This window comes from Oncorhynchus mykiss, chromosome 2 (genome assembly GCF_013265735.2).
Source record: "Oncorhynchus mykiss isolate Arlee chromosome 2, USDA_OmykA_1.1, whole genome shotgun sequence".
In the NCBI taxonomy this organism is placed as follows: Eukaryota; Metazoa; Chordata; class Actinopteri; order Salmoniformes; family Salmonidae; genus Oncorhynchus; species Oncorhynchus mykiss.
In genome coordinates, this window is record NC_048566.1 from 31,532,276 (window position 1) to 31,547,673 (window position 15,398).

At 43.3% G+C, this 15,398-nt stretch overlaps 1 pseudogene; it reads right to left on the reverse strand.

Moving 5' to 3' along the window:
* Nucleotides 1–15,398, reverse strand: part of LOC118936732 — a 92,261-nt pseudogene that overhangs the window by 57,382 nt on the left and 19,481 nt on the right.

The window sequence follows — 15,398 nt, forward strand, 5'->3', positions numbered from 1 at the left end:
AAGTATGTAATATCATTTTCCCTAAAATCTTTGCTTTTAAGCACACACACAGCAACATGTGCTGTCAATCATCCTCTCTCAATGGATAATGGAAGTAGTCTGGAATCTCAGCAGCCTGATTACACCAACACTAGTCATACTGCATGATTTCTCACTGAGTGTGTGTTAAGTCTCTCTGACCACTCTGTTTATTTGACCTCAGGGCGACTGTAAGGGATCCCGTTCATTGTGCAGCTGCAATGATGTCATCGATGCGATGAAACGTGTGTGTGTGTGTGTCACTGATCAAAAGGGAGGACATCTACTGTATCAGAGCACATATGAACAGACAGAGGCACGGACAGACAGAAATAAACAAACGCTACTCAGAACTAGACACCCCAACTATTTAGCCGTAACATGTAGCCTGTGTTTGTTTGTGTGTGTGTGTGTGTGTGTGTGTTGAGTACATGCAAGTGCATAAGTGTCTGCATGTGCACGTGGCGTACCCATGTGTACAGTATGTGTAACCAAAACTGTGTATGTGAAACTATGTGTGTGTGTGTGTGTGTGTGTGCACATCTCTCTCTAGCAATATCGAGTTGCGCGGGAACATAAACAGTGGGCTGTGGGCTCTTCCTGTGCTTCCCAGAGCAGATCCCAGTCTACTTACCTGCAGGGTTGAGCTCCTTCATATGGGCCAGCAGCAGAGCATGGGAAACACAAACACAACACAGTCACTTTAGAGGGCCCTGGCCCAGGGCACGTAAACACTGGAGCCTACTCATTCACTTTACACACACCCCTGCCCTTCATCCCTCCCTCACTACTTCTTCCCCCGCTTTAGTCTCTCCCCTCTCCTCTCGTTTCCTTCCGTCTCTCTCCCTCCTCTGTTCCACCTCTCTCGTCTCCCTGTTCTCACCTCCCTTCCTCTCATCTCTCTGGAAAGTGGAGTCCTCTCCTTGCGTCTTCTCCTTTATCTGCACCAACTGAAGACATGGACGGGTGAAAGTAGACTCCTGCTGATGCACCTCATCCGTACATAAGTAATCTCAGTCACTGTCTGTCTCTTTTATTAAATGTGTTCTCAGAAGTCAAAAGCTCCACCTTAGACAGACAGCAGGCTTGAGACTGACAATAGACAATGAGACAGACAGAATAACAGAACAGACCTTCTAGGCTTAAGTACCAGACTGACAGAATATAGACAGTCTAAAAACAGAGACATCGACTACTGTAGCTACAGACGGCCAAGAATAACCGACAACCAGCCAAACGCATTCAGCTTAACATCAATTCAGGAGACAAAATGGTCCTAGTCAGCAAAATCTATTATCAGCCAGCTGTGGACTGATTCATTCTATAATGATTCAATTTTTTAAAAAAGGTGCACATTCTTCAAAAAATAATTCTGCCAAACCGCTGTTATTGAAATAATCAATGACACACATTCAACTACACAATCACCTACACAGTCATTCGTTTGACAGTGAGTGAAGTTAATTAAATGCTGGAGGACTCAAGGTGGTGCTGAATGTGTTTCATTGACTCAGGAATGAGCTCTACACTGAATCATGTGCCACTGATTCCTCTAGCAGTCTAGCAGCACAGTCCATGAGGGCCAGATTGAGAATGAAACTGCAGCATGCTTGTGTATTTCACGCTTTGTTAGCTCTGATGAAAGCCAGCCACCTCCCTCCCTCTATTGGCTGGGTGTAGCCACACTGGCTGCTGAGGAGAGGAGAGGAGAGTAGAGGAGAGGGAGAGGAGAGGAGAGGAGCTGAAGAGGAGAGGAGCTGAAGAGGAGAGGAGAGGAGCTGGAGAGGAGAGGAGCTGAAGAGGAGAGGAGCTGGAGAGGAGAGGAGCTGAAGAGGAGAGGAGCAGGAGAGGAGAGCGGGGCAGAGATTTAGCACAGGTCAAATGGAACTGAACACAGGACAAATATACAGATAGAGGGGAAATAGACAGAGATATGCACACAAACAAACACACACTACACGTAGAGGCTGGTGTGATTAAAAATGAATGTGAAATAATTGAGACAGTGGATGGCCCCCAACATGGCCCTACTACATTAGATAGTGGACAGTGGGAGAGCACTACCGCAAATCCCTTTGATGGGAAAGGAGTGTAGACAGTAACAGAGTTGTAATCGTTGCCTCTTGGTGCAGCGGCAGAAAGAGAGAAAGCTGAATTCCTCCCATTCCAGCCAGGCATTCAGAGGAGAGGAGTGGAGGAGAGCGCTAATGAAGATTAACACTGCTCTGTCTAACACCTAGCCAGCGGGCCAACACATCCATATACACACTGACGCACAGAGAGAAATATAGTCCACTAAACAGTCATACAGTGCCTTGCGAAAGTATTCGGCCCCCTTGAACTTTGCGACCTTTTGCCACATTTCAGGCTTCAAACATAAAGATATAAAACTGTATTTTTTTGTGAAGAATCAACAACAAGTGGGACACAATCATGAAGTGGAACGACATTTATTGGATATTTCAAACTTTTTTAACAAATCACAAACTGAAAAATTGGGCGTGCAAAATTATTCAGCCCCCTTAAGTTAATACTTTGTAGCGCCACCTTTTGCTGCGATTACAGCTGTAAGTCGCTTGGGGTATGTCTCTATCAGTTTTGCACATCGAGAGACTGACATTTTTTCCCATTCCTCCTTGCAAAACAGCTCGAGCTCAGTGAGGTTGGATGGAGAGCATTTGTGAACAGCAGTTTTCAGTTCTTTCCACAGATTCTCGATTGGATTCAGGTCTGGACTTTGACTTGGCCATTCTAACACCTGGATATGTTTATTTTTGAACCATTCCATTGTAGATTTTGCTTTATGTTTTGGATCATTGTCTTGTTGGAAGACAAATCTCCGTCCCAGTCTCAGGTCTTTTGCAGACTCCATCAGGTTTTCTTCCAGAATGGTCCTGTATTTGGCTCCATCCATCTTCCCATCAATTTTAACCATCTTCCCTGTCCCTGCTGAAGAAAAGCAGGCCCAAACCATGATGCTGCCACCACCATGTTTGACAGTGGGGATGGTGTGTTCAGCTGTGTTGCTTTTACGCCAAACATAACGTTTTGCGTCTTGTTGTATCCAAATCCGGCTTTAAACTTCTTCACAACAGTATCTCGGACCTGCCTGGTGTGTTCCTTGTTCTTCGTGATGCTCTCTGCGCTTTTAACGGACCTCTGAGACTATCACAGTGCAGGTGCATTTATACGGAGACTTGATTACACACAGGTGGATTGTATTTATCATCATTAGTCATTTAGGTCAACATTGGATCATTCAGAGATCCTCACTGAACTTCTGGAGAGAGTTTGCTGCACTGAAAGTAAAGGGGCTGAATAATTTTACACGCCCAATTTTTCAGATTTTGATTTGTTAAAAAAGTTTGAAATATCCAATAAATGTCGTTCCACTTCATGATTGTGTCCCACTTGTTGTTGATTCTTCACAAAAAAATACAGTTTTTCATCTTTATGTTTGAAGCCTGAAATGTGGCAAAAGGTCGCAAAGTTCAAGGGGGCCGAATACTTTCGCAAGGCACTGTATATCCACAGGTGTGTGTGTGTGTGTAGCCATCCCTCCTTCCCCTGCTCATCTCTTCTCTCTGTTACTGTGAACCCTACCTGTGATCTAAGTAATGTCTTACCGATCAAAACACAGGGCAGCCATCTCTGGAAGGTCCTGTGAAAAACTCCAGACTCCTCTCTTTCCACCCCCGCTATTTTTAGCATCACAATAAAATTACAAAAAAACGCCTCAATATTTCCAAGCCATTTCACATTTAATGTGCTTTCAGGGAACCTTTCCACAAGGCGCTGCCAACACAGACAGTCCAATGGAAACAATAGTACAAATGCCGCTTTTTTTGTGAGACGCTTTGAATCAAATGAAATAATAAAACCCCATGACATTTTAATTTAAATAAAGAGGGGTTTTGTTGGTTAGAGGGGAGAGTAATGTCTTCCAGAAACACATACTGCCGTGAACCAGATGCTTCGAGGGATACAGTTCAGTCCTCTGTTACCCATTCAGTGGTTTTAAAGGGTACAGAGCTGCTACAGGCAGATGTCAGTACTGTTACAGCCAACGATCAGCGGTGTTACTCTCAGTCCATCTCGTAACAGACACACGTCAGTACTGTTAGCCAGATGTCAGTACTGTTACAGCCAACGATCAGCGGTAGTAACTCTCAGTCCATTTCGTAACAGACACACGTCAGTACTGTTAGCCAGATGTCAGTACTGTTACAGCCAACGATCAGCGGTGTTACTCTCAGTCCATCTCGTAACAGACACACGTCAGTACTGTTAGCCAGATGTCAGTACTGTTACAGCCAACGATCAGCGGTAGTAACTCTCAGTCCATCTCGTAACAGACACACGTCAGTACTGTTAGCCAGATGTCAGAGCTGTTACAGACAGACGTCTGTGGACGTAAGATAAGTCACAGGCAGGGAAACGTAAAAGCAACAATTCATGAGAGAGATGAGGCAAGTGTGATATGTTTCCGACAGGTTGTAGAAAGGAGAGCTGTAAGATACGACCACGTCTCCTGTCAGGTCTGTTGGTGGATATGGCCCGTTCAGGAAGGCAGAGAACGCCACCACACCTGTAAAAAATATTTAAAAAACATAATAATAACACTGTTTTAGACACACAGTCAAAACACAGACACATGACGACTCAGCACTTTAACAAGTGTGGAAAGGACAAGAAACAGTATTCTCAACACTCAGACTACCCAGGCCTAAAAACATACACACAGTCACATACTCTCAGTCTCACACATGGTTACACGCTCAAACATCTCGACCAGAGGTGAAGACAGCAGGGTTAACAACGTTAACCAGACAACTCTAACACACACACAGAGAAAGGGTGTCTGTGGCACAAAGAGGAGGGTGCTGATTTGAGTCCAGTTCTAATACCCTAACAGAGTCAGAGAGGGAAGGTAGATGGGGAACAAAAACAGCCTGGGAGGAAAGGCCAGATTTCAGCTAATGGCTTTGGAGAGAGGTCGAGCCAAGTTACACACACAAGTTACACACAGCCCTGTTTGAATGGGCACACCGACCATACGTCAGGTGGTGTGGTAATGGGGCGTGACGTATGGAGCCCAGAGCAGAGTAGGCCCAGCACAGGTGACTGAGCCAGGGGTGTGTGCCAGGATTCCCCACTACACACATATCAAGCACTCTGTATGTCTGTGTCCTGCTTTCTCTCTCTGTCTGTAGTGAAGGGATTTCACAGACCATCTCGCCCTCTTTTCATTTTCATTGTCAATCTGTCTGTCTTTCCTTGTCTCAAACCTGCCAACCATGGAGAGTTTTCAGTCGTGTAAAATACTTAAGTAAAAATACAATGTACATTCCAAAGTAAAATAGTGTACTTTCTACTCCATACATTTTCCCTGACACCCAAAAGTACTTATTACATTTTTAATGCTTAGCAGGACTGGAAAACTGTCCAATTCACACACATATCAACCCAAACATCTCTGGTCATCTCTACTGCCTCTTGTCTGGCGGACTCACTAAATACAAATGGTGGTGTCTGGTTTGCGTAATATAAGCAATTTGAAATGATTTATACTTTTAATTTTGATACTCAAGTATATTTTTGCAATTAAATACATTTTTATATTTAGTATATTTAAGTATATTTAGAAACAAAATACTTTTAGACTTTTACTCAAGTAGTATTTTATTGGGTGACTTTCACTTTTACTTGAGTCATTTTCTATTAAGGTACCTTTACTTTTACTCAAGTATGACAATTGGGTACTTTTTCCACCACTGAGAATTTTACCACGTCAGTGAGGTGATGCGACACCCACACTGCTCAAACCTTAGGCAAATGCACCTTTTTTTAGCCTAATAATGATGTTGGCAGAAGACTGGCTCACTAGGAATGGTAGGCTATAGACTGTTATGGGTACTTGGTCATTGGTTGTGCTTCAGTAGCTAACTAGAAATACGTTTAAAATGTACAATATGGGGCTCTCCTTAAGATTTTCTGACAAGGTGGTGCTGATGTAGGCCTTATGTTAGATAGGGGGGAGGTCTTTAGGGGCTCAGTCAAGTTTGCTCTCAGGAAGTTGGAGCATTTTGCATTTTTTAAAAACCTGCAACTGCCATTTCCTGAAACCTAGAGTTTTAAATGATGTCAAACAATGTAGCCAACACAGAAGTCTTGTGTCGAACACATTTGACCAAGACAAATATGATTAGTCATGTTCTGAAATGTTCAGGGGTTCAGGGGGTATTTCTCTCACATGTCAATGACATTATAGAAAAAAAGTTGGATTTTGTAACCTAATGTCATATCTCAAAATCCATATCCATCTTACCTCAATATTTTTATGTCCTGCGGATTCGAGACGAAAGATGTTGAACGGGAAAAAGTGAGCCTGTCAGGTAGCCAGTAGCCTTAATTCTTGCACAGAATCCAGACTAGATAATGCAATAACATTTTCCTGAATTTCACCACTTTCTTTCCATTGATTTAATCACCCTAATTCTGGCCATCCTACAAGGGTAAAAACTACAATAACCTTTGAATGGATTGTGATAGGGAGGTGAGGTTTGGACCATTCGTTTTCTTATAGGATTATTTACACAATTATTTACACAAGTTATTTTACCCATTGGTCAAAATATGCGTTATTGATTGGACACCGTACTAAATTAAAGTGAGGTGGTCTCATTGACACTTTCACATTTTTTCTAGGTTACATGTATTATTATTCTAATTAATTGGGGTCTTTATGTGGACAGTCTAGTGAAAATGTAAACTGACTTCTTCATTTTGTTTGGGGAGAAAATAAAACATCCGAATAATTCAATTACTGGATGCAATGTAGTACTCTAGCTTACTGTTGTAGTCTAGCTTACTGTAGTACTCTAGCTTACTGTAGTAGTCTAGCTTACTGTAGTACTCTAGCTTACTGTAGCAGTCTAGCTTACTGTAGTACTCTAGCTTACTGTTGTAGTCTAGCTTACTGTTGTAGTCTAGCTTACTGTAGTACTCTAGTTTACTGTAGTACTCTAGCTTACTGTAGTACTCTAGCTTACTGTAGTACTCTAGCTTACTGTAGCAGTCTAGCTTACTGTAGCAGTCTAGCTTACTGTAGTACTCTAGCTTACTGTAGTAGTCTAGCTTACTGTTGTAGATTAGCTTACTGTAGTAGTCTAGTTTACTGTAGTAGTCTCGCTTACTGTAGTACTCTAGTTTACTGTAGTACTCTAGTTTACTGTAGTACTCTAGCTTACTGTAGTACTCTAGCTTACTGTAGTAGTCTAGCTTACTGTAGTACTCCAGCTTACTGTAGTACTCCAGCTTACTGTAGTACTCTAGCTTACTGTAGTAGTCTAGCTTACTGTAGGCTATTTGGAATATGAAACAACTGAACTAGGTCTATATGAGCTAGTTCCAGATCTCCATCCCTGACCTCATCCATCAAGTTCGGTCTGACTACTAGACTACAGTACCATTCATTCAACATGCCTTGTTGCCGTTGGTGACCTGACTATAATCACATCATTAGCAGCCTACTGTTGACATACAGCGATATCAAGAAGACAGATGAAGAATTGATTCATTAACACAGGCCTACTAATATTTAACAGTCTAACATAACTTCCTGTCAAGGAAGGTTTTAGCGCAATTAGGGGCGTTTTTTTTTTTTTAGATCGCTGTTTGATGTCAAGTTACACCCATTGATGGTCGACGAAAGATGTTGAACGGGAAAAAGTGAGCCTGTCAGGTAGCCAGTAGCCTTAATTCTTGCACAGAATCCAGACTAGATAATGCAATAACATTTTCCTGAATTTCACCACTTTCTTTCCATTGATTTAATCACCCTAATTCTGGCCATCCTACAAGGGTACAAACTACAATAACCTTTGAATGGATTGTGATAGGGAGGTGAGGTTTGGACCATTGGTTTTCTTATAGGATTATTTACACAATTATTTACACAAGTTATTTTACCCATTGGTCAAAATATGCGTTATTGATTGGACACCGTACTAAATTAAAGTGAGGTGGTCTCATTGACACTTTCACATTTTTTCTAGGTTACATGTATTATTATTCTAATTAATTGGGGTCTTTATGTGGACAGTCTAGTGAAAATGTAAACTGACTTCTTCATTTTGTTTGGGGAGAAAATAAAACATCAGAATAATTCAATTACTGGATGCAATGTAGTACTCTAGCTTACTGTAGTACTCTAGCTTACTGTAGTACTCTAGCTTACTGTAGTACTCTAGCTTACTGTAGTACTCTAGCTTACTGTTGTAGTCTAGCTTACTGTTGTAGTCTAGCTTACTGTAGTACTCTAGCTTACTGTTGTAGTCTAGCTTACTGTAGTACTCTAGCTTACTGTTGTAGTCTAGCTTACTGTAGTACTCTAGCTTACTGTAGTACTCTAGCTTACTGTTGTAGTCTAGCTTACTGTAGTACTCTAGCTTACTGTTGTAGTCTAGCTTACTGTAGTAGTCTCGCTTACTGTAGTAGTCTCGCTTACTGTAGTACTCTAGCTTACTGTAGTACTCTAGCTTACTGTAGTAGTCTAGCTTACTGTAGTACTCTAGCTTACTGTAGTACTCTAGCTTACTGTAGTACTCTAGCTTACTGTTGTAGTCTAGCTTACTGTAGTAGTCAAGCTTACTGTAGTACTCTCGCTTACTGTAGTACTCTAGCTTACTGTAGTAGTCTAGCTTACTGTAGGCTGTTTGGAATATGAAACAACTGAACTAGGTCTATACGAGCTAGTTCCAGATCTCCATCCCTGACCTCATCCATCAAGTTCGGTCTGACTACTAGACTACAGTACCATTCATTCAACATGCCTTGTTGCCGTTGGTGACCTGACTATAATCACATCATTAGCAGCCTACTGTTGACATACAGCGATATCAAGAAGACAGATGAAGAATTGATTCATTAACACAGGCCTACTAATATTTAACAGTCTAACATAACTTCCTGTCAAGGAAGGTTTTAGCGCAATTAGGGGCGTTTTTTTTTTTTAGATCGCTGTTTGATGTCAAGTTACACCCATTGATGGTCGCCGTTGGTCCGTGGCCGTTAATGTTTCGCATTGGGGACGACAGTTGTTGACAACTGTAGTATTGTAGCGAACTCTGACCCTTTTCCTAACCTCATTCTCCTAACATGCCATGCTAATTTAGCTAACCTGCCACGTTAATTCTCCCAACATGCCACGCTAGTTATCCTAACCTGTTATGAAACAAATCATCTGTGTCGAAAAACCATCAATCTCATAAAACCGGAACTGACCAATGGCAGGTATCAATTGACTGACCAATCACAGGCACCAATGAGCATTTCCTGATGTTCAGGAGTACCCACATCAAGAAACATCCCAAATTGCAGTCTGCAATTACACCATATTGGTATTTTAGGAGTGTTTTTCGTACCAGCGTACTTTGACCTCAAATTGCGTGCAGGTTGGCAGGTCGTTTGTTTCCCTCTTCTCCATCTCTCTCGTTGTATTCTTCTCTGTCCCTGGCTCTTCCTGCTGACATGGGGCCCAGGAGGCTAGTGTGTTCTGTAGCACCAACACCAACACCCTTCTACTATACATGGAGGCAGTCAAAACGTCAGACAAGAATCCTCAACATGAGCACACACAACGCCACAGAGGAGGAGAGACGGTGGCTGAGTGGAGGAAAAAAGGAAGAAACAGATTACGAGGGGAGAGAGCGTCAAAGGAAGAAAAAGAAAGGAGTGGGAGAAGAGGCAGAGAAGCCAAAAGGGCCGGCACTTTCTCTGCGCTCCGTCAGACGCTATGACAGCGTGACGAGCCCTCTCCCTCCATCACTCTCCTTTTCAAAAACGGGGGCAGGCTTGCTTTTAACCCCTCGACCCCGCGAGCAAATAGTGACCAGACAGTCTAAGTGTTACCACACCATTAGCGCCCAGCGTAGAACAACAATAACAACAAAGGAACAGGACACAAATCCCCCTCGTATCTCCTTCCCCCCTCTCCTTCGTTCTCACACTCGCTCCTTCCCTCAGGGCCTGAGTTAAGCGGAAGACATTTCGCTTTGACCTTAGGTGACCTCGGCCACCCACCCCTGGGAGAAGACGGGTCAAGAAGGGTCGGCAGGGTAATGCACATCACACACTGAGAGCAGAGAGGGAAAGTGTGTTGAGGGTGTTTGGGGTGCAAAGCGTGTGTGCGCTCCACTGAGAGAATCATTGTGTGTGTGAGACATGTGTGAGACTGTGAAAGAGACTGTAAAAGAGAGAATGTTTGTGCATGTGTGTGAGAGAGTGTGTGCAAGAGTATTAAACGGTGTAGTGTTTTAGTGTTAGGGTGTGTGTGGGGGGGGCACATACTGACACTTGCAGAGACCCATTAGGGATCTCGGGTGAAGATCAGCAGGGCGCTAAATGGCCACCTTTGACTTTTTGGGGTCAAGACTTAGGTCACATCTCCGTGTAGGGTCTGTTAGAGCAATCCATTCAAAGCCTCTCTGCTGTACGCTAAAATTCTCTCCACGAAGCAGGACCATCAGATAAGACTCACTTTACATACACTACCAGTCAAAGGTTTTAGAACACCTACTCATACATTGTAGAATAATAGTGAAGACATCAAAACTATAAAATAAAACATATGGAATCATGTGGTAACCAAAAAAGTGTTAAACAAATCCAAATATATTTGAGAGATTCTTCAAAGTAGCCACCCTTTGCCTCGATGACAGCTTTGCACACACTTGGCATTCTTTCAACCAGCTTCATGAGATAGTCACCTGAAATGCATTTCAATTAACAGGTGTGCCTGTTAATGCCTTAATGCGTTTGAGCCAATCAGTTATGTTGTGACAAGGTAGGGGTGTATACAGAAGATGGTATTTTACCAAGTCCATATTATGGCAAAAACAGCTCAAATAAGCAAAGATAAACAACAGTTTCTGCAAAGAAACCACTGCTAAATGACACCAATAATAAGAAGAGATTTGCTGGGGCCAAGAAACATGAGCAATGGACATTACACCGGTGGAAATTTGTCCTTTGGTCTCTGGAGTCCAAATTGGAGATTTTTGGTTTAAACTGCTGTGTCTTTGTGATGCGCGGTGTGTGTGAACGGATGATCTCCACATGTGTATTTCCCAACGTAAAGCATGGAGGAGGAGGTGTTATGGTGTGGAGATGCTTTGCTGGTGACACTGTCTGTGATTTATTCAGAATTCAAGGCACACTTAACCAGCATGGCTACCACAGCACTCTGCAGCGATACGCCATCCCATCTGGTTTGCGCTTAGTGGGACTATCATTTGATTTCAACAGTACAATGACCCAACACACCTCCAGGCTGTGTAAAGGCTATTTTTCCAAGAAAGAGAGTGATTGAGTGCTGCATCAGATGACCTAGCCTCCACAATCCCCCGACCACAAACAAACTGAGATGGTTTGGGATGAGTCGGAATGCAGAGTGAAGGAAAAGCAGCCAACAAGTGCTCAGCATATGTGGGAACTCCTTCAAGACTGTTGGAAAAGCATTCCAGGTGAAGCTGGTTGAGAGAATGCCAAGAGTGTGCAAAGCTGTCAAGGCAAAGGGTGGCTATTTGAGGAATCTCAAATATAAAATATATTTTGATTTGTTTAACACTTTTTTGGTTGCAACTACTATCATATCAGTGTGGGGGGTGTGAGTCCTTGAGAGCTGCCCAGTTGACTGGTTTAGATTTCTACCTGGCACACAGGCTTAACAATCCACCAGGTTTCCCAGGTCTATATCGTATGATGATTATGAGGTAAGGTTGAAAACTAGCAGACACCGCAGCTCTCTAGGATCAAAGCTATGTGCATGCCATCTCTTTGACGTGTTTGCATGCGTGTGTGTTAGTGTGTGTGTGGGTGGGGGGGTGGGGGGTGGGGGGGGGGTTACTGTCAGTTTGTACTTGTGTATTAATGGAATACTTTGCTCTTACCTAGAAATTCACTATTTAGTGATTTAAATCAGACTACCAAACCTGTAACAAGGGAAAGAAGAGACAGAGAGAGACAGAGGGAGCGAGAACAAAGAAGGTAGTGTGGTGGTGGACAGGGGTACTGGGTTGCCATCTGAGACAAATAAAGAGTGAAATAACAATAAAAATCAGAAGGCGCTGCCTCCCCCACAAACCCAGGACAGACCAAGCTGAGTGGAGGGATGAAGTTTCTAAACAGAGCATCCTGCGGTGGCACACACACACAGTCAAAGAATCAAAGACACATGGGCATTGGTCTGTTGGTCTGTGCCAAACTCACACACTCCAAAACACAGAGGCTAACTGGGCAGCTCCAGCTCCCCATTACTCAGGATAAAACACACGGACAAGACGTCAGAGGAAGGGAGTGAGTGTGAGAGAGAGATCTGTAGAGAGAAAGCTACAACGTGTGGGAGATGGAGAGATAAAGGTGACGAGAGAGAGAGAGAGGAGAAGGAGAGAGTGGGACTCAAAGAGACAGATGAAGATGGAGTTTATAGCTATATAGTAGATTGAGAGACAGAGGGAGAGAGAGGAGAAGGAGAGAGTGGGACTCAAAGAGACAGATGAAGATGGAGTTTATAGCTATATAGTAGATTGAGAGACAGAGGGAGAGAGAAACTAAAACGTGGTATGTGTGTGTACACGGCACTATGCACTTCAACAAGACTCAGTACAGGCCAAATCGGGTCATTCTGGACAAAGAGTCAAAAGTCCCGTTAAAAAGGTTTGACTGCCAAACACGACCATGGTGGGGTCAGGTAGGGGTAGGGTGGGGTCAGGTAGGGGTAAGGTGGGGTAGAGGGGTGTGTGTTTGTGTGTGTGGTTAGGGGCCTGGGTTTCACAGCAGAAGGCTGCTGATAGACTGGTGGAGAGCAGCGCCAGGTTTCTGTGTGTGGGAGACAAAAAGCGTGGCATAAACACACCGAGTCCTCGCTGGTTCACGGTGTGTGTGTTTAATCTGCTGCGTTGTGACGACTGCCATGGTTACGTACGCATCACCTAACTAATCTTTTAGCTGTCATGACTTACAGCCATCTTAATGGTGAGGGCAACATTTGCTTCAAAATGTGGTTCTATAATCTCCAACACCTCTACTAACCTACAGTAGGCTAGTGGAAAAATGGATCCCAACTAGGCAGACATACAGGACTAAACACTTTTAGGGCGACCAGACTTTTCTTCAAATGTTCCTACATCAATATGTTCCAGCTTTTCATCACAAAAGCTTCAAGTACATCAGTCTCTTTGCACTGCTCTCAGACACTGTGATAAAACTGATATGAAACCGGTTTCTAGGAATTGGGAAGGTTGTAGTAGCAGACTGTTGTGTTTGCTTTGGGTGAGAGTTTACAGTGTTTGCTTGACCGTGTCAAGGTGACCACGTACCTCCGTTTTATTCATTCAGATTATAGAACCTTTCATGTCTGCTGTCCCATACTGATAATGTCCACAGAGGAAAGCACACATTCTTTCATTCATTCATTCACTCTTGCTCTCTATAAAGATAAGGTGAGAGAGAGTGAGAGAGAGAGCGAGAGAGAGCGAGCGAGAGAGAGAGCGAGAGAGAGAGTGCGAGAGAGCGAGAGAGAGAGAGAGAGAAGAGGTGGCTAGCTTTCATGACAGCCAGTGGAGGCTGAACACACAGTCAGTTTAGGACCCTGCAACGCACAGCGACTCGTCACCTTGATCTGAGAAAGAGAGACGAATGGAGAGGGAGGAGAAAAAGAGAAATAAAAGAGGAAGTCATCAAGTGTGCGACACATACCCTCCCTGTGACTGATGGGGGGGGGAAAACCATCAATGTGATCACAGATCACTGCACCTGTACATAGCCCATCTGTAAACAGCCCATCTATCTACCTACCTCATCCCCATACGGTATGTATTTATCTTGCTCCTTTGCACCCCAGTATCTCTACTTGCACATTCATCTTCTGCACATCTACCATTCCAGTGTTTAATTGCTATATTGTAATTACTTTGCCACTACGGCCTATTTATTGCCTTAACTTACCTCATTTGCACTCACTGTATGAAGACTTTTTGTTTTCTTTTGTTCTACTGTAATATTGACTGTATGTTTTGTTTATTCCATGTGTAACTCTGGGTTGTTGTATGTGTCGAATTTCTATGCTTTATCTTGGCCAGGTCACAGTTGCAAATGAGAACTTGTTCTCAACTAAATAAAGGTGAAATAAATAAAATAAAAATGTCCGGGATGAGTGCTTGCTACAGAGATAGAGAGAACGTCAGGATATACAAGTCTGTATGTGTAGCCTTCATATTGTGTGTGTGTGTTTGGCTTTACTATCCTTGTGGGGACCAGAAGTCCTCACAAGAATTGTAAAAACAAAGAAAGTGGGGACATTTTGCCGGTTGCCACAAGGAAAAGGGCTATTTTAGGCTTAGGGATTAGGTTTAGGGTTATAATTGGGGTTAGGTTTAGGAGTTAGGATTAGAGGTTAAAGTTCGAGCTCGGTTGTGCTTCTACATCTGTGTTTCTTGCTGCTTGGGGTTTTAAGATGGGTTTCTGCTGATGTAAAAAGGGCTTTATAAATACATTTGATTTGAAGTGTTAGAGAAAATAGGATGCTGAGTGGGATTCAATTGTTTGGTCCCCACAAGGACAGTAAAACAAACATCTGTGTCCATTTCAGTGTGTGTGTTTTTGTGTGTGTGGATATGTGTTCATCGATGTGCTGTCCATGTTAGTGGAGACTGTGGCTATAACAGTCAGATCCTCATCTGTCGCTGCTACAGGAAGAATATCTACAACAGAGAAGAAGAAAGAGTCAGGAAATAACCTACAATACACACAAAGAATGTTCACGGTGTGTGTCTGTGTGTGCATGCGTGTCCTACCAGCCTGGGTCCTAGTGGTCTGTCTGATGACGCTCTGCAGACTCGTTCTCTCAGTGTCATCCACCTTGGGCGTGAAGAAGAAGGAGGGGTCTGTGCCCATGTAGGAACACTGCAGGTGGCCATCATTGCTCAGGGTCACCACCACACCCTTCAGGTCCCTATGGGGGGGTTGAAATATCTGCCTGAGTCAGAAACAGAAAACTGCTACAGTGTATGTTTTGTATGAGGAAAGAAACAGTTTCATAGCAGCTTTTCAGCACCCATCATTCAGAGATAGAACAAGAATGAAATGGACAGAAGAAAAACTAGTTAGGTGATGCAGTGTGTGTGTGTGTGTGTGTGTGTGTGTGTGTGTGTGTGTGTGTGTGTGTGTGTGTGTGTGTAACTGGTTGCAGATGTGTTGTGGTGCCAGGGCAGTGAGGCAGTAACACACAGGAGTTTCCAGCCCAGAGGAGTAGTAAGTAGTAACACACAGAGGAGTAGTAAGTAGTAACACACAGAGGAGTAGTAAGTAGTAACACACAG